The sequence below is a fragment of the Mytilus galloprovincialis genome, chromosome 10 (assembly GCF_965363235.1).
Source record: "Mytilus galloprovincialis chromosome 10, xbMytGall1.hap1.1, whole genome shotgun sequence".
In the NCBI taxonomy this organism is placed as follows: Eukaryota; Metazoa; Mollusca; class Bivalvia; order Mytilida; family Mytilidae; genus Mytilus; species Mytilus galloprovincialis.
In genome coordinates, this window is record NC_134847.1 from 40443882 (window position 1) to 40465126 (window position 21245).

The window sequence follows — 21245 nt, forward strand, 5'->3', positions numbered from 1 at the left end:
AAAGAAATTGTCAAACAGTCAATAGTAAATTTGAAGATGATTTCAAAGATAAATGAAGTGCAGATAAACTGAGATCAAATACAACTTTTAAATCCTAAATTTCAACAGAACCTTGTGTAAAAATACTTTTATTAAAAGTGTAAAATTCGACACAAGACACAACATAGAAAACTATAGACTATAGCAACACGAACCTCAACAAAAACTGGGGGTAGGGTAATTCCATGTGCTTCGGAATGGTAGGCAGATCCTGCTACTAGAATTCATTTTCAAAAACATTAACATTTAATTGAAAATATTTTTTTCATAATTACAAATAGATGTAAGAAGATGGGTTATGTGTGCTCATGTGACAAATTTCCAACCAAGTCACAAATTACAACAGTAAAACATTATATGCATATTCACCAAACGAAATGCAGAACAATAATTGTATCTACTGTCATACAAGTGAAAGGTTAAGCCAGTAATACAACCAGACGTTTAATTCATCAATTTCTAAAAGGAGGATATACATGAAGCTGTACCTAGATAATAATTTTACACTATTTTTTCTATTCGTTTGATGTTTTTGAACCTTTGATTTTGACGTTTGAAAAAGGACTTTTCGTTTTAATATACCTTGGAAATCTGTTTTGGCTTTATAACTATTTTGATATGAGCGTCACTGACGTATTTAATCATAAGCCTGGTACCTTTGATAACTATTTGCTATTTGTTCGTTTTACTGGTTATTGGTCGATCAAAATGTTTTGCTTTGGGCTATAATGAGAATCTGTATACCTTTAAATCGTAGATCATATGAAAAAAGTAAAATCACAAAAATACTGAACTCAGAGGAAAATCAAATCGGAAAGTCCATAATCACGTGGCAAAATCAAATGACAAAACAGGTAAAAAACGAATGGACAACAGTTGTCATATTCCTGACTTGGTACAGGCATTTTCAAATGTAGAAAAATGGAAGTTTAAACCTGGTTTTATAGCGCTAAACCTCTCACTTTGTAGGACAGTCTCATCAAATTCCGTTATATTTACAATGATGCGTGAACTCACAAGTCATGATAAATAAAAAAAGTCAAAATATGGGTACAGCAGTCATCATCGTGTTACAATTTCAAAAGAAATAATTTAGCGTGTCTGACGTCAGAAAATTTATACGTCACATATAGTGGTCGTTCAATGTTTATACATACAATCTTAAAGTTTCACATGTATATGTAGAACTGAGAAGAATGCCATAATATAAAAAAAAACTGCGACCTATTTTCTAACAGACAAAATAGAAGTTGATGAATTAAAAAATATCTACTTTAATTTGTTTTATCATATAGGCACCAATGTTAAATTATTTCCAAGTTACCGTGGCAATGACAGTAATTTTGGATGTTACATCTACATATAAATGACATGATCACATATTTTTTCAAAACTTGTACACTGTACACACATGCACATAACTTGGTATGAAGTTCGAATACACTTATATTGGTGTTAGGATAATTTCAAGGTTTAACTGCACATCTGAAGATGCTGCATGGTCCTATTTATGATAAACATTCACCAAGATTGGTATACGAAGAAATTGCAGGGACACAGAAGGTGGAACTTAGAGAGTACTATTGAAGGGAAAACGAAATTGAAGAATAGAAATCAGTTGAAATGCGTATAAACTGATAATGCATCTGTAATTGGAAATAGATTACCTTAGCTGTATTTGTCAGACATTTTAGGAATTTTTGGTCCTCAATGCTCTTCAACTTTGTACCTTTTTAACTTTTGTTTATTCGAGCTCCACTGATGAGTCTTTTATAGAAAAAACGCACGTCTGTCGTAAATAAGAAATTTCAATCCTGGTATCTATGATGAGTTTATTAGGTACATGTTTTAAGAAACAAATAAAGATACACATTTGTTTACGGAATATAAACATCTTTACGGGTATAAAGTTCCCATACATTTTTCAAATGAAGAGACCATATGCACATTTATATATACAGCTATCAAAATTCACAAATTATATGCATCTCAATAAATGTAAATCAACATTGATTGTTAGTAGCTGTCTATATACGATAGTATAAGATGCTTTCAGATAAAAAGTATCAGTGGCCCAATGTTTTTACACGTTACGAAGAAAAATCTCCAACTGTATCAGTTATCGAGACAAGTTATTCTTTTACTTTTAAAAAAGAGAGGCGAAAGATTGCAAAGGGATATTCAAACTCATGAGTCAGAAATGAGTCAACAACAACATGGCAAAAAGGAAAAAAAAACACAAAAAGACAACAGTATACAAGACGCAACATAGAGGATTAAAAACTGAGCAACGTGAACATCAACACAATTGGGAGGTTATCGTATGTGCTCAGAACAGATGAACATTTACTGCGCCACATATGGCACCTATCATGTTGTTCATTACATTACAAACCTGATGAATAATTTAATTTTTTAGATATTATTCAGGAAAAAAAAGATGACGGGATTATGGTAACGTCAATTGTAGCATATCCGTCGTCATCTGGGAAACGGATATTCATTAATGGTCACCCAACTCGTAATGGCGTTCGTACAGTTTAAAAGGGATTATTACTACATCAATACTTGGCTCTCTTGGTTTAATTGCTTCCTTGTTACCACAACCTTCTATCAAGAAAGTCATAATTTGCCGATTCAGAATGTAACGCATCCTGGATAATATTTTCAAAAGTGTACAACAAAACGTCGTGATTGGTTAAAAATATCATGAACAATGGAAATTCAACCAATAAAGTGACGTTATTTTCATAATTGGGTACGAACAATGCAATTACCCATGATTCTTTAGATTCTGAAAAGTCGAATTGGAAATACAAGGCCTAGAATAATGTTTCAACTTGATACATAATCTAAATGCAGACACTGCTTGAATGTTGGAACAAAGAAATGAAAATAAGTTTAGAATTGAGAAGCTGAAATCATCTCTTTTGTCATTAAGTTTTGTTCTCAACTGACCAACCTGAAAATCAAATTTCTAAATGATTTTGTTTCGTTTTAGGTATTCGGTGAGTAAATGATAAAGGTGCTGCATATATCAAACATTTTTTGGTTTTCGGTGAGTAAATGATAAATGTACAGCATATATAAAACATTTTTTTTGGTTTTTGGTAAGTAAATAATATGTGTGCAGAATATTTAAAACATTTTTTGGTTTTCGGTGAGTAAATGATAAATGTGCAGGATATATAAAACAATTTTTGGTTTTTGGTGAGTAAATGATAAAGTTGCAGCATATATAAAACAGTTTTCGGTTTTCGGTGAGTAAATGATAAAGGTGCAGCATATATAAAACATTTTGAGGTTTTCGGTGAGTAAATGATATGTGTGCAACATATGTAAAACATGTTTTGGTTTTCGGTGAGTAAGTGATAAAAGTGTAGCATGTATGAAACATGTTTTTGGTTTTCGGTGAGTTAATGATAAAGGTGCAGCATATATCAAACATTTTTTGGTTTTCGGTGAGTAAATGATAAAGGTACAGCATATATAAAACATATTTTTGTCTTCGGTAAGTAAATGATATGTGTGCAGCATATGTAAAACATTTTTTGGTTTTGGGTGAGTAAATGATATAAGTGCAGCATTTGTAAAACATTTTTTGGTTTTCGGTGAGTAAATGATAAAGGTACTGCATATATCAACCATTTTTATCTCCCATAGTAGTTGTTTCAATTGATGTAATTTCAAATAAATTTACATTTCCTATAAAAGAATACTTTAATATAGACAAGGCCATTTGAAATGTTCAAAAGCCTTTTGATACTGTCCTTGTCATTTTGATAACAAATATGTTGTGAATCATGAAATCGAGCATCTTGATAATGTTAGCCTCAGTTCAAGAGTATTCCTTTCACGGATTTGGCTATACTTTTTGGAACGTTTGGATTATAGCTCTTCATCTTTTATATAAGCTTTGGATTTCAAATATTTTGGCCACAAGCATCACCGAAGAGACATGTATTGTTGATATGCGCATCTGGTGCAGAACAATTAGTACCGTTATTGTTATTAAATTGCTGATGAAAATATAACAAGAGACTTTTTTATTAATTAATTTATTTCTCTGATGAAATTCAAGCAGAAATGTTTCAAATGATCAGTAAAAGGGTTTACAATGGTTCAGTACACTTGCTATCAATGATATATGTACAAAGATTCCTCACAGAAATAAAAGGTTTTCGTTTTATCAATAGCAATGCATGCTTGCTCTGGTGTTGGTATGATATTAGAAAAACGTATTTCATATACAATGTATATTGTTTCATGTAAACAAAATGATTAAATGAAAATCTATGAAATTTAACAAAAATTGTATACGTACATGTATTACCATACCCTTTGATATGTTCTTGCTAATAGACATGTTTTTTTTTAAATTAAATGAGGATCTATGATTATTAACTGATTCTCATGATGAAAATATCCATGCTAGGCTAAGGTACAAGTTTTGTTTTCTTTTTTTTTTTTCAATTCGCAATTTCCCTTATTATATATGGGAGAACATTATGAAGAGTTATAAGTTAATGCTTATTCTATAACAATAACATTTTTTAAATGTGCGATTCACACAAAAGAAGAAAACGAAATAAATCACGATCGTAAATTGAAGTCGTCAATATTGATGCTAGATATAGAAAGATGTGGATGAGTGCCAATGAGACAACTCTCCATCCAAGTCATAATTTATAAAAGTAAACTAATATAGGTCAAGGGACGGTCTGAAACACGGAGTCTATGCATAGAACAATGAAACATTCTCACCTAACAATCGATAAAGGTTTTATTTTATAAACGAATGTACAAATGTATTTGTGATAAATGTTGTATTACGCAAGCTTTCATTCGACCCTTACAAAAAAAAACCACATCCAGAAGGAAACGTAGCCAATTAACTTTTTTTGTCAGTATATAAGCATGTAGTTGTTCTGTTTTGCAGGTATTTCTATTGATATTTTCTTCAACGTCAAATGACTAACCTCGGACGAAGTAGGTTGGGTCATTACAACCAATTAAAAATGGCGAATGAATACTATCTTACCATGAAAGTACCATGAAAGAACACATGAGTTTTTTAATATACGCGGGTAGGTTAATACTATATTTTCAAAATAATGAGAAAATGATACTCAATTTCAACTTTTGATAAACAGACTTTTTTTACTCTTTAATAGTTTAATTTGCTATATTTTGTGGTTTTGCTAGTATGTTGACAATATGAGCTTTCGTTTTCAAAAATAACATTCTCAAATCATCATGTGGTTATCATGTGACACTCAAAAAGTTATCTTTAACCGTGAAAAAGAAAACTCAAAATGGATAGCGTGTAGACAGTGATGTTTTTCTAAGTAGTGTAATCTGTGGATACCTTATGTACCGAAGTAATATAAAACTGCTGCTCGCTTCTTTAAAATAAAAGATTAAGTAAATAAACTTAGATGTTCGACTGAACTGGAATTTGATGCGACTGTCATACAAGTGAGAGGTTTGGCTAGCTATAAAACTTTCAGTTCAATCCACTATTTTCTACATAAGAAAATGCCCGTACCAAGTCAGGAGTATGACAGTTGTTATCAATTCTGTTAGTGTGTTTGAGCTTTTAATTTTGCCATTTGATTCTAGACTTTCCGTTTTGAATTTGAGTTCAGTACTTTCTCTCAAATGATTTATGACTTTTAAACATCTATATACTACTGTTGCCTTTATTAATGATTTGCCTGATCTACAGTTGAAGTCTAAGATTATCTTTCTGTAAAAGGGTTTTCAATATTCACAAATTTATGATATTTACAAAATAATAGGTCTAATATAATAATCAAATAGTATTACATGATTGATGTTTATTAATTTTGGAATTACGAGTACCATGTGATGGGTGTAAGTGCCTTGCTATACAATTCTCTTTGAACAAAAAAAAACAAAAAAAGAATCAGATGCACTTGAGGTGATTCTCAACATTAACAATGTTGAGCAAAATCGTTAAGAATGTCGTTAAACTAAAAATTATGTTTGATATACTTGCCTGTCTTGTTACATAGACGAACGTTTACGAACGTTAATTGTCAAAAGACAATATTAAAAATATTAGTACTTAATCAATCAAGTTTACTCCGACGTCGTTTAGCTGCGGTAGACATAAATGATAATATTATCAGCACATAATAACAATGGACTGGTCGAGAGTTAACAACGACTGGATCATACAAAATTAACAAGGATATCATTTATTAAAATTATAAATAAGTTTAAGTCAGATTGTCTCTCTGTTCTATTCCTTCTTTGGTTCATTATATAGATAAAATGATAAAATATAAAAAATCTACAACAGGTTATTGATAGCTTAATTAACGACTACTTTGTTGATAAGCATGGTGTTAATGGTGGAATCTATTCGGTAAAGTTATAATTTTTCGGTACTTTGATTTTTTAAATATTGTCTTTTAATATAAATCGTGGTATTATTATTACTTTTTTGTATAATCAAATTAATATTAACGATTCAGGAGAAACTGTGAATTTACAACGCGATTTTAAACAGGATGTTCATTTAAATAAATAATTTAATGTAAAAGATTTATTTGTTTTTTGTATTATAATATAAAATTTTAATTTCCTCAAGATTCTGAAAAAAATGAACTTCAATTTACCGCACGATATAAAAGGACATTCATTAACAGGTGCACCGATTACGTTACGTGACTTAACAATGACGTTTTCCACCATGCGCCTGTAAATGTCACAGCGGGTGACAAATATGAACCGCATGTATAAATAATACTTTCCTTATGAATCTTAATCATGGTAATTAGATAAAGTTTGAATAGTCCAAACATTGCATAAAAAAGCAGTTTTGAAACTAACAAGCAAACTTAAATTATTACACATTAAACAAAAACACACTTACAAACTTTGGTGTTATTGGTCTATTCTAAGAAACTGTCAGTTTCGACTCGGACAAAAGATTACAAAATTAGAAAGATTATACCCGTGATCACCAGGGATACATAGAAAAATTAAAAGAATTTAGTATCTTTAGTTGAACGTTAACATGGTCAGGATTGTATACTCCAAATACCGGACAAAGCATTTCGTCTGATTTTACATCTTTAAATACATAAACTTTTAAATCATCATGCATAACAGTAAACTCATTTCTACGGGTATTAATGAAAATTTTTAATTGCCCGTGTAATTGTTCACCTGCATAAGTTGAAAGCAGTCTTTGACTTGTTGTGCTACTTCCGTTATGCCTTGGACTTATGTATACAACTTGCGTATGAGACAACCATACTCCTCCATAAAACATTTTGAATGACCATCCACTTCCTGAAGCACCAGCATCGCTATATTTATCAACATTTGAGCGTTCAGCAATGCCAACTTCCAATATATCTTTTGTACTAAAAGCGGCAAGTTCAGAGATTATGGAATATGTATAGTTAACTTCATAATAAATCAAAGCATCTTCACCTAAACATGAGTCAGAAATCGTCCCCCTGTAAGTCGATAATCGTGCTGTGACACTTAATGAGGTATCAACTGTTTTAAAATTACTTAAGGTTGTTTCATCATCTGACATGTAGTATGAATAGTACAAATCTTTTCGACTGAAGCGCAATCTTAAATAATTACCATTACCTGAAATTGAATCAATGTTTGATATATTACTGCATTTAACTATTTTTGTATTGCTTTAATAATTAATTATACATCTTTATTGTCATATACTGTGGATTCATTTATTTTCGTTGGTATCAATTTTCGTGGATTGCGGAAAACTTGCATATTCGTGGATCTATTGAAAATATGTTATTCGTTGAACATTTGAATTCGCGGTTTACCTGTACCAATGAAACCCACGAAAATTGGTATTCAGCAAATAATTATGGATCCACAGTAAAACAAAGAAAAAAAGAACATTATATTGTGCTGTCCAAGGTTAGGGGAGGTTGGGATCTTTGTAACATGTTTAACCACGTCATAATCTGTATGTTTGTTACTGTTCCTAGTTAGAAACCTGTAATTCAAGGGTTGTCGTTTGTTGCTGTGTAATATATTGTTTTTCGTTCGTTAATGTTTTTTACATACATTAGGCCGTTAGTTTTCTGGCCTAAAATGTTCTTCATTTGTCATTGTTTGTCCTTTTTTAGCTGACTATGCAGTATGGGCTATGGTCATTGTTTATTAATTTTTTTATGAAGTAATATTTTACCATTTTATCATAACTATTTATTCTTTTTTGAATAATAATTTTATACTTTTGCAAGGGTTTTAAAAGAGTTTATATTATTATAGTCCCTACAATTGTTTATTTAATCTTAAAGCTCTGGGTTGGGTGAAATATTTTTATTATATGTATTCCAATAATAAGTATAATGCAGTTTTGTCAATGTGTTAAACTACCATTGATTTCCCCCTTATTAGTCAAACTTCCACTTTTCGACAAATTTTGCAGTATTCATCTTTGTTTCAAATAAAGAAATATTTGGCATGAGTAAAGTTTTTCCTGTCAAGTACTATAGAAAACAATTAACATAACATTTCATTACATCCCCTTTTTTAACCATTGTTCAAGCTTAAGTAACCATGTCACCTCAAGTTTCCAAAATATTCTTTAGAAACGCCAAATATAAAATAATGCATATATGGTGCTTTGAAATACCAACGATATATCTTTTTGACCAATAAATGTTTTACTGTAATGAAATGTAGGATAAGTTACCTACAACTGTCAATTTCAAGGGAAATTTGTTCCACCTATTTCGTATGCAACCGGATGTGACTGAAGTTTGGTGGCACATGTATCACACCTCAAAATAAATGCTTCTTTAAGTCAAATATCTATATTTCCAGAATGCTCGTTTTTTTTTTTATAGTGCCCTGCAAAAATTAACAAAACTTAATGTGAACGTTTTCGAATGAAGTTTTATCAAAGGTTTAATATTTCGATCTGGTCTTATCTTAGCTCTGTATCATGTAAAACAGCTTTCTATAAAAGATATCATAGAGTTATATGTTAAAACTGATTGACCTGATTTATAAATAAGACTACTACATTTCTGTAGGGAGATTACCCAATAAAGCAACTTAATCTTTGAACGAAAACACGACTTTATGTTTTTAGTTAGGTCTTCTATACTTGGTAAAATATTGCTATTGCGCTTTATAAGAGTTCCTACAAATTAAAAATCTATGGAAAAGGTCTTATCAACGCTCTAGACCTCTAATTTATTTGGGAATGTTTTTTCTCGATCAAATTTCTATAAGAGTAAATTGTATTGCCACTTATATTTTTTCAGTAATGTTAACCTTTATCGTCGGTATGGTTATATATAATTTATCACTGAATTCCTATATAATTTGACTTTTCATTAAAAAAAAATAGTAAATATTGTAGAGTAGGGTTCTCGATATCAGAAACAGGTTAAAACATTTACTATTTTATCATCAGTACAAGGAAATCATTCGTTAATATCTATCAACATGCAGACATCTTATAAATATATAAATACGTTCAGGTATTTCACATCTTTTTTTAAAATATCAATACAAAGCACAAAAAGTCGGCATCTACGTCAAAAGCTAACCAAACATTGAAACAACTTATTCAGAAGCGATACTAGAAAGAAGTAAAATCACAAAAATACTGAACTCCGAGGAAAATTCAATCGGAAAGACCAAATCACATGGCAAAATCTAATGACAAAACACATCGAACGAATGGACGACAACTGTCATATTCCTGACTTGGTACAGGGATTTTCAAATGTAGAAAATGTTGGATTGAACCTTGTTTTATAGCGCTAAACCTCTCACTTTTACAACAGTCTCATCAAATTCTGTTATATTTACAACGATGCGTGAACAAAATAGACGTAATAAATAACATAGTCAAAATATGGGTACAGCGGTCATCATTGTGTTACAATCTTGAAACAAACAATTTTACAAAAGAGCACACAAGCATCTATCAAATTAAAAACATATTCATTACTTCGCGTGTCTAACGTCAGAAAATTTATACGTCACATAGGAAAAAAGATGTTGATTAATGTTCATGATGTTTAAACAAAACAATCTTATATTTTCAAATGGGAAATGTAGGCCAACAGGGTTAGTTTCGATACCATTGTCAGGTCATTACAGATAGCATATATAAATGATTGTTGGTATTGATATTGATTCACTCAAAGTGTCTTTGCATCAGAAATGAACACATTTATATTAAAACCAGTTGTTGGAATGCAATGTGTTGTGTTCTTCTAATAAACTTAATGATAGTACTAAATCCCTTACGGAAGGGATTGTGTTTAATTTTCATATGATAAAGACATAATCTGTCAATCAGTTAAATTGACGACTAAAGATGGCATGTCAGTAACTGCTGATAGTCCTTTGTTAATGTATGTATTATTATTTTGGTTATCTATTCTGACATCGGACTCGGACTTCATTAAAACTGAGTTTTACTGAGCGTATTGATGTGTTTTGTTTATTCTACAGTGACTAGATATATAGCGAAGGGTTGAGATCACACAAAACATGTCTGGCCTTTATAGTGTCATATGTTTTTGAATTTTAGTTTATTTATATGTTTTGAAGTTAAGTGTGTCGGCCATTTTTACTGACCTATATAGCTAGTACACATGTTTTTTTAGGGAAAAGCTGCGGCACGCCTCCGGGTGCAGAATTTTCTCGCTGTGAAGACCCGTTGGTGTCCTTCTGTGGTTTTCTGCTCTTTTGTTTGGTTGTTGTCGGTTTGACAATTTCCCCATTCCCGTTCTAAAGTTTATTTAATATTATTTTAAGGCAGTTGTACCGCAAAAACTTGATGACAAGTAATTATACTTGTTATTTTTGATAACTTTGCTTGAGTAGTTTTGCAGTTATGAGTAATGTCTTAAAACGTAAGAAAAGTACACAAATAGGATTTGCAAATCTGTTTAAAATAGGTTATGAACAGCCTATTTTTGTATAATATACCAAAATTGCAGTTAGGGGCCTCCCTAAAACACAAAATCCGGGGAATATAAGTGATGTAATGTCATTGCAACTCATATTGAATCCTTAACCATGTAAAACATTTATTCAAATTATAAAAGACTGAAACACACAATTTACATGCTATGGACTCGATAATGTGTAGTTTCGTTGTGTGTGTATTTTAATCTTGAGACCGACTTCGAGTTGACATCTGGACACTGCCGGTGGTCACATAAGCGATACAAACATTAATATAGATATAAATAGAATGCAAAACTCGTGCAATTGTATTTTTCTATGTCTGATCAATTCCACCGATAAAGTATGTGTTAATCATCGTTTTTACCTGAATAAGCATGATTTTTTGTGGATCGAATCAGTCAGTCAAACCCTTTGTTTCACTTTCGATTCAATGTTGACATTCCTTTCCTTTAAATAACCGAACACGCACGATGATATGAATGCGTTATCCATCTTTAGCTAAAGGGTAAAATTGAAGTTAACACGAATACGGATTCAATGCATATATATGAGGTCGGATTATTCACTTTCAAGTGAATAATTTATCATCCTTGTTTATTGGCTTTATTTGACAAAATTGAACCATGGCTTCTAAAAGCGAATTATTATTTCATTATATCACTTTCATTAATGATTGAACAAACAAAAAATCATACTTTAGAATTTTTATAAATCTCGTAGTTATTGCCTCTTGAATGATACATTACTTTTTTTTAACATTTAAATAATCTTGCTTTAAAATTAAAATGTAAACGCAAATAATCATCCTATGTTTTCCGATAAGAGTTTTTTAGTCCTAAAATTTATTAGAGTCTCATAGCTATTTGCGAGATTCAAATAGGCTGAACAAAATAGGCGGAGACTAACACAAAAGGACATGATTACTCAATAGTGTCACATTGGAAGCTAAACAAAAACTTGATATGCTCTGCCTAGGCAATAAACTCTCAAACTTGTGACATGAATCTTTAACGCGATGTACCTTCTGACATAGATAAACATCGTTGCTTTATGGCCGCATGCAAAAATACGTTTCCACAGCTGATATTGAATAAAAAAAATAGTGATCTTAGTCTAATTTAAAAAAAAAGAAAGCGGCGCCACCGAGTGATTACATCCAAGATAAAAGTTAGATGTTTACAGTTGCTTCGTTAAAAAAAATAGAAATAGTTAGAAATAAATGCATATGTCGGCTATAATGGCAAAAATAGAAAGAAAGTTGGAGGAAACTTTTTTTTAGAATAATTTTCTTTACAAAATTAAGCAAGGGTGTTCTTTATTCAAACTATATCTTAACGTCCACAGTGACGGATCAAGGGAATGGTTCAGGGGGTTGCAACTCCCTCTTTTTTGGACGACCAATGCATTCAATGGTGACATATGGTTAGAACCCCTTCTTGCTTCTGGGTAAGGAATTCCCTCTTTAGAAAATTGCTAACCGCCCCTGTTCTAACACCACGGAGTACCCTTACAAACGTTACGGCACTATATATGTTTCGCCTTTTATCCACTCAGAAGTATTAACAATTCTGTTTTTTTCAACAAATTTTTTATTATGAAAATGCATTATCTGAAAATCCTACCATTGTCACATATGAAAATGATTACTTCATTGTAATCGTTTGCATGTTATCTCTAATCCAAATGTTACTGACAGTAACATAATAAATCAAATGACACATTTGGTTATTTGTACATATCGAAGACAAAAGATTACCGGGAAAACCGTCTTGAAAGGTCTATAATGAGTAAATGTCTGTGACCTACCTCATCGCTGTCATTTAATTTATGATTGTCTCATTATAAATTTCCGGTTTAGTTTAATTTCTCTTCTGACAATAGCTGTTATCAAACTATCGTGAAGGAATGTCAAAAAAGTGATCTTTTCCGTCAAAGTTTGAAGAAAAAAACCAATCGTTTTCGTTATCTAAATTGATTTATATTTTTATTTCTTTACATTAAATGTATTGTGAACCCTGTAAGGGTTCTGATGGAAATAAAAACAATTAAGTTTTTATACTGAATGCTCTTTGACTTGGTACTTTATTTGGCCTGTTTTCCTTTTTTAATTTAGTGACTGATGAGTCTTTTATGACGGAACGCACGTCTGAGGCAATTACAAAATTTCAATCCTGGTAATTCTGATGAGTGTATTTATAAATTAAAGGAAAAGAATAAAAAAGTTCCTTAGCAATTCCATCGAGTATTAACGAATATACATTTACGTAGTAAGATGGTTATGGCACCTCTATTTAAAAAAAAAACAATCTTAAACAAGACACCATGTTTCCTAAATTTTTGAAACACTAAATTGTAAATGGGAAAGATCTATACTACACGAGATGGGGTAAATACACAATGCATAAACAAAATGATCGGGGCAGTTGGAAATGGTGCGATTAAATTATGTTTTCTTCCAACGATCATTAGTACTCAAAGCACCTAGATATTTTATAGCCGCTGTATCTTCGATATCCATCTATGTTGAAGGATATGCTACGTACAAAACGGACGAAATATTTCAACAAATTATTATAGGATGGTAAAGTAACTCTGCATACGCTTATCTTTTGTGTCAGTCATACAAACATACCAGGGCAGAATGCCGAAGAACAAGCCGGACTGTCCGTTGTTTCATTGTATCTACAAATCATTGCCTTATCTAGTTCTTGTTGGACTCTGCCTTCTGTATCGTTGCTACAAGCACTACTGCATTCTGTATTAAAAATGTAGGTAAAACTTTAAATACACAATTTAATATTACTGTATGTAAAATAAAAACTGACTTCATAATTTTGATACGTCGGACGTGCTTGTCCTATCAACGCACCTATCTTGTTCCTTTTTGGTGTCCATGCAGCTCCTTCAGTTTCTGTTTGTCACCTTGTTGTGTATCTTACTTATTGATTTTCAGATTGTATATATACATCGATAACCAATTGTCGTCTTGGTATGCCTTAAACCCACAAAGCTAAATATCTAAAGTTTAGGAATACGTAAAGACTTTGCAACGTTAAATAGTAAATTAGTATATGATATAAATAATGTCAGTACATAAACCTTAACTTTTGAAGTGATGATACCTTTGGGCACCTGCACTTGAATACCTCATCAAAGATTATGTTTAAAGGTATATTAACAGTCGTAATTAAATAAAAAAATTACTTACTCACTTACTTACAGTTGCTTTATCGACTAGTGCTATGCAATGAAATAAATCGTTTTGGTTGGCGCTTTCAAACTATTTTAAACCCGCCATATTCTATATGTGCCTGTCCTAAGTGCGGAATAAAGGCAACAGTAGTATACCTCTGTTCAAAACTCGTAAATCGATGGACAAAAAACATTAAAATGTAACACACACAGAAACGGACTCAGTACTAGACAAAATCCGATGAGAACAACAAATATAACATCAAAACCAAATACATGAATTTGGGATAGAAAAGTACCGTGACACGTCTTATAGTAATTTGAATTCACACTCAAATATAAGAGAAAACAAAGGACACAACGTTAAAATGTAACACACACAGAAACGAACTATAATATAACAATGGCCATATTCCTGACTTGGTACAGGACATTTTTTAAAGAAAAAATAGTGGGTTGAACCTGGTTTTGTGGCATACAAAACCTCCCGCTTTAATGACATTGGTAAATTTAACATTAAAATGACAACATAACATATCAGGACTACAAAACAAATAGATAGGAGAACATATTAGACAATGAAACTCATGAATAATAGCTAACAAAAGGCACCAGGTTTAAAATTCAATACGCCAGAAGCGAGCCTCGTCCATACAAGACTTACCAGTGACGCCCAGATATAAAAGTACGAAGTTGTACAGCACTGAATATCAAAAGTTTTCAAAAAGTTTGTGCCAAATACGGCTAGCATTTCTGCTTGGGATAAGAACATCCTTATTATTTAGAACAATTAATGCTATTGCAAACAGTAAATTTTATCAAATGAATATAAAAGATATACATGACAAAACTGAAATATCAACTAATTAGAGAAAACAAAAACCGGATACATAACATAAACCAACACAAAAAATAGACACACCCGACTTAGTCAAAGCCTCAGCGGAAAAAGGGAAAAAAGTGACGTCACAAACGGATTGGTGAAAAGGCACAAAAAATGAAGTCACACTTGAAATTCTAAAACAGCCCACAATGACGTCACATTTGAATATTGCGGCGCCTGCAATTCCATGGTTTTCGTTTGTTTATATACATCATAGTTTTATTGCTAAAGATGTACATTCCGTAGACACGTTGAAATTTAACTTTGGAAAAAGGTAAATGATGTAAATAGAATATCCGAATTCATCTAGTGTTAAATTTGCCACAGTGATTTTGAACCTGAGATTCCTAGCTATGTTTAACAATCTTTTAAATGTTGCTTGTATTTTGATGATGTATTTTGTGAACCTGATGTTTAATCCTTAAAGTTTTGGTTATGTTCAATGAAGCATGTATAGCAGTAACCGTTTCAACACTCAGTTTCAAAAACGTTTTGAATTTCCTTGATTGTAATCATTTTCATTCCAACTTTTGTTTGTTTTATGATCAGTAGAGTAGTCAGCATGCCTGTTTTGACACAAACTATGATTGACTATTTAAATTTATTGTTTATATGACCTTTTGGAAGCACAAGTTTTTCTACCCTTATGGGGATAAAACAAATAATGTTATATACTTACGCATGCCTCTTTTATCAGAGAGATTATTTTTTGTTGCAAAGAAAGTGGCAATGGCTGTAACTAAAGCTGTAATCAGAATGCAAAATAGTATAAGAAACATTGGCCTGAGTAGAGCTAATTTCTTTTGAAGAATTGAATTGTGCGATTGTTTAGACTGCTCACTATCCATTGAGTTGATAATGACTGAATCATTACTTGGGGCACCTTTCTCTTGCGTTGAAGATAGTTCATCATAAATGGATTTGTCAACAGGAGCAAGACATTCTTCGTATTCTAAAATATTTTCCGGTTCTGTTTTTCCTGCATCGAAGATATTATTAACATACATGTTCTGTTGTGCTCTTGACATCCTTGCAATGGCCGTTATTCGTGTTTCTAAAAAATGAAAAAAAGATTGATTGCACAATAACAATAGTTTTGGAAACAGGTTATGATCTAACTCTAAAAGAAGTAAAAACAAAACAAAATATTCTGGAAAACGGAAATGAAAACTGAAAAGTTTAATCATCAATGCTTATTTATAAATCTCTTATGACTATTATGATTTGCATGTAAATGTTCAGACGATGGTGAATCTTATCATCCAGAAAATTGTTGAATAAGATATAAGTCTTAACACGAACACTCAAAATATGTAAATTAAAATAAATGAGGTTCAATAACTGAAATCGCGATGTGCTTTCGCTGTGAAAAACAAAAATCAATTCATCAACCAATGTTTCTATTCGTCATACGAAATATTGAATGTATCCTATTTTTAAGGTAATCTGTTGTTATACAATTATGAAACCAGTGTTATCCAGTTAATTTGCTTCAACCATAGTTCATACACACTTATGGTTTTCAACAAAAAAATATTTTTTGATAATATCGTCAGTTATAGTTTTTTTTCTCATTAAATATATATAAATTCATTATTCTCCCCATGAAGAAAAATATTTCTTGTTTTTATTCTGAAATTTTTACTAACCTACAGTTTATGTAAAATATTCTCGTAATCAAAATTGCAAACACCCTTTCAGACTTATAAGAGTATAAATTTAACATTATTAATGTTCTGAAACTGAAAGCCACCTAAAATTGTTAAAATATGAAATAAATTAAAAAGTGAGTATAATTTCCAAAAGTATTGTCCGTGTTTAATTTCCTTATTGTAAAAAAAATATCAATAAATGTTTTTAATTAACTGAGATTATGAATCGTCTAATATAATATAACATAAAAAAAATGAAAAAGTGTCAATAATAACAAAACCTGTAGTAACTTAATTTTATATTATATGTATGATTATTGTCACTTTTTTAAAATCTTAATTACATTGTTAGAGCTTCTTGTCATATCAGTTGAAAGACTAATTATGAAATTTCTATATTGTGATGTTTCATTATTATTATAGGTAAGGGTTAGGTTGGCATTTATTAAAACGTTTAAGCCCGCTACCATTGTTTCCACCTGTCGTAATCAGTTGATTGTTGGTGGGGTTCATAAGCGTTTCTCGTTTCTCGTTTTGTATATATATATCACCGTTGGGTTTCCTGATTGAATTGTTAACACTTCTAATTTTAGGGCGCTTTTTAGCTTCGATGTGAGTTTTAAACAAGATATCACGTATATATTTTCCCGTCATAATTTGTGTATGTGTCTCCACCTCTTAGTTAACGATATGGGGTATTCTTCTCACTAAAGGTCATAGTGTAGTCATCCGAGTTCATTGATTGGAAGTTGTTTCATCTCCTTGGTTAAAAAAATGCTCGGAACACTTTTTTTGTAAATATGAATAAGATCAGCCCTATTAAAAACGTAAAGACCTTTAGAATACTAATTCGTTTGTTTATATGTTACATATTTGTTTTTCGTTCCTTTTTTATATAAATAAGGCTGTTAGTTTTCTCGTTTGAATTGTTTTACATTGCAATTTTGTGGCCTTTTATAGCTGACTATGCGGTATGGGCTTTGCTCATTGTTGAAGGCCGTACGGTTACCTATAGTTGTTAATTTCTGTGTCAGTTTGGTCTCTTGTGGAGAGTTTTCTCATTGGCAATCATACCACATCTTCTTTTATATAATAACGTTTCCTTCTTTGTTAAAGAAATGCGATGAACCCTTTATTTAAATGTAAATGATCATCCCTATCTAAAACAGTAGGGTTTTTCAGATTTATTTTTATTTTTATTACTTAGAGATACTCTCAAAACGAGGCTTAAAAACACCAATTGACAATAATAAAAATTGCAAACAAAACGAAATTAGAAAATTTAATTTTAGCAAATCATAATTATAAATGTTTTTTTTCGAGAATTGCGATATTTTAAAATTATATTAATTTTGAAATTGGTACATGTATGCCTAAAGGTTTAATTGCCGTTAATTTATATAATCTTTATAGGAACCATAAATGCTCTGAATAAAATATCCTACTTTTCTACAAGTATAGTAGTTTAAAACATTTATGGTATTGCTTGCCATAAAAATTCCAATTTGCATAAACGCATGAAAATATTTCCATTTTATTTTTTAATGTAACTAAAAGGTCATATAATGCAAATATCAGCATTTCTGCAATAAATGAGGTTTACAATTCATTTAGTTAGCTCCATAAAGACAACTATTTAATGTACACCCAATACGTATAGTCATTCAGTATATAAAAAGTAAAATAACAAAACATTCGGTGGAAAATTCTAAACAGAAAGTTCTTTCGCAAAATGGCAAATCCAAAAGCTCAACGCATCAAAGGACAGGATGAGAACTGCCTTGGTACAGGAATTATCTAATTGAAAAAAATGTTCGACTTACAAACCACATTTTTTTGTTATTTTCAAGTTGACTTCAAGAAATGAAAACTCTCTATGGTATTATGACTCCCCTTGCTGCCCATGAGACATGTGGTGAAAATAGAAAACAATATGGCATTTGAATGTACAGTATTTTGAAAACGTATAAAACAATGTCCGGTAGGTATGTTGTTCTAAATCGATATCCACGTATTCGGAGTGTGTCAAGTATAAAAAGCTTTAAGGGTCGGCAAATGGCTGTACAAAGCAAATGTGTTGCCCAAAAACAACAAAAACTGAACAATTTTCGAGTGGATATCCGAGTAGGATAGTGGTAAAAACAGACATTTAAAGGTCTGAAAAGTGAGCCACTGAGTTTATCAATTCATTCTTGCATTGTTTCTCAAAACTGATAAAATAATTAAAATTAAATTTTGCAAAAATACAATGAGGATATATTTAAGTGGCAGAGGGCAGCAATCTATTTCGGTACATTTGAACATTCGATCACAAAATACTACCAACAAAAAAAAAATAAAAAAGATTAAAATAAATAAATAGAAAAAAAAATCCCCCTTTAAGGTTAAAAAAAACTTTAAATGCTCACATTCACTGAGACGTGTAAATTTGTCATACTTTATCGTTAAATAACCGTTTATATTATTAGTAATTTAACAAATAACAATGTCGTTCCCAAAGTGTATAGTTAATTGTACATTCAAAGGACTTCTTATTCAATAATCCTTGTAAATAATAAATGGTGATTTGACGTTTGCTTTGATGAATATTAAATCAAATAGACAAATCTAAAACGACCTTGCTCCGGATAAAAAAAATCAGATAACAAATTATTAAAAAGTTAGATTTGAACTTCGGGCACAAATTGACATCTAAGAGAGAATTCCGTACCAATAATTGAATACATATTATCAATCCTTTAATATTCGTAAGTATTTGAAAGCATTGCTATATTATATACTATAAACATGATACATATATGAAAACACAGTAATACAAGCTAAAACGACCTTTATGAAAAATAAACAACCGAAGTCTCAAACACTGTAGATCAATTATATTTTCAATTGATACTAACAAAGCCGATTGCCGTTTTGAATCATTAGTAAGGAAAAGTTTAAAACGAGTTACGTGGTTAACGTTGTTTAGCAAATAGTAAAATAACAAAAATACTGAACTCCGAGAAAAAGTCAAAAAGGACAGTTCCTAATCAAATGGTTAAATCGAAAGATCAAACGAATGAATAACACATACCCTGTCAAAATATCCTTTCGTTAACTGTTTGAGATCTCCGTCAGGGTTTTTCTAGCTTGCAGATATATCCAAATTAATGAAGACTTTTCGGCAGTGGTGAATAACTGTTGGCTGTAAATCCATATTTGCGTATTTCCGCCTAAATGTAGAATTAAGATTCTGACACACAATGAAGCTAATAATAATACAGTGCAATCAAGATTAATTTCCCTGTCTAGTAATATGCAGTAAAGTATAAAAGTTTTTGCAAAATAAAAACTACAATTTATAAATGTCAAGAAAATTTAAAATGTCTCGTTCATTCAAAGGAATTAACAAATTGGGACAAAGTCATTAAAGGGATATCAGCTATCAGATTTATATTCACCGATTTAACCAAGTTCAAATATTTAATTAGGTAAATACAAAAACTTATATCTTAACTACGAAAGCCCAAATGAAACATGTAACAATGAATGGACACTTTATAAGGTATCATTTTTTAGAAGAAAAAGTCTTCTCAATACTCATCAAGATGACCTACAAAGATTGCCAATGATCATATAACATAATAGATTTAAACAGATGCGTGAAGAGGGAACATATTTTCTAGGATTGATTGATTTCATATCTTTTTTGGTTAAATATAATGTTAATCTTCGTCAAAGCTATATAAGAATGATTTGTTTGTGGCCCGGACGTATAAACGTATTGCCATTTCAGAGTTGCCTTCTTGTTTTTCTTCTCAATATAAACATTTTTGTATGAATGAACCAAATATTGAACATGTGTACACTATTTTTCTCTATCTTTGTCAAATCAAAAGACTGCATGCATATTGATTCAAATCAGTTAACTAATTGACTTGCAAGTCAATTATACATCAGCGATGATTTTAACAATTTGACATAAATTGAAAAAGAGTATTTCTATATGTGCTTTCATAAATATTGAAAAAATAAAAGAGACATAATTTTAGGGTCTAATTAGTAGCTAATTCTAAAGAACATGAGTAGCTAATTTCTATTTGTATGATATTTAGTAATAATTTGCAAAGAGTGCAGGAAACTCATCATAGATACCATGATTAAAATTTTATATTTACGCCAGATGCGCGTTTCTTTTACGAAATAGTCATCAAGGACGCTCAAATCCCAAAATGTTTAAAAGGCCAAATAAAGTTCGAAGTAGAAGAACATTGAGGACCAAAAATTCCTTAAAGTTTTGCCAAATACAGCTAAGTTAATCTATTCCTGATGTAGAAAATCCTAAGTTTTTTATATTCAATATTTTGTTAACAGTTAATTTATAATTACGAACATATCAATGATAACTCAAGTCAACACAGTGACAGTGCTGACTACTGGGCTGGTGATACCCTCGGGGAAATAAATCTCCACCAGCATTTGCATCGACCCAATGGTTGCAAATAAACGCATTATAGGTCAGAAAATTGTATACG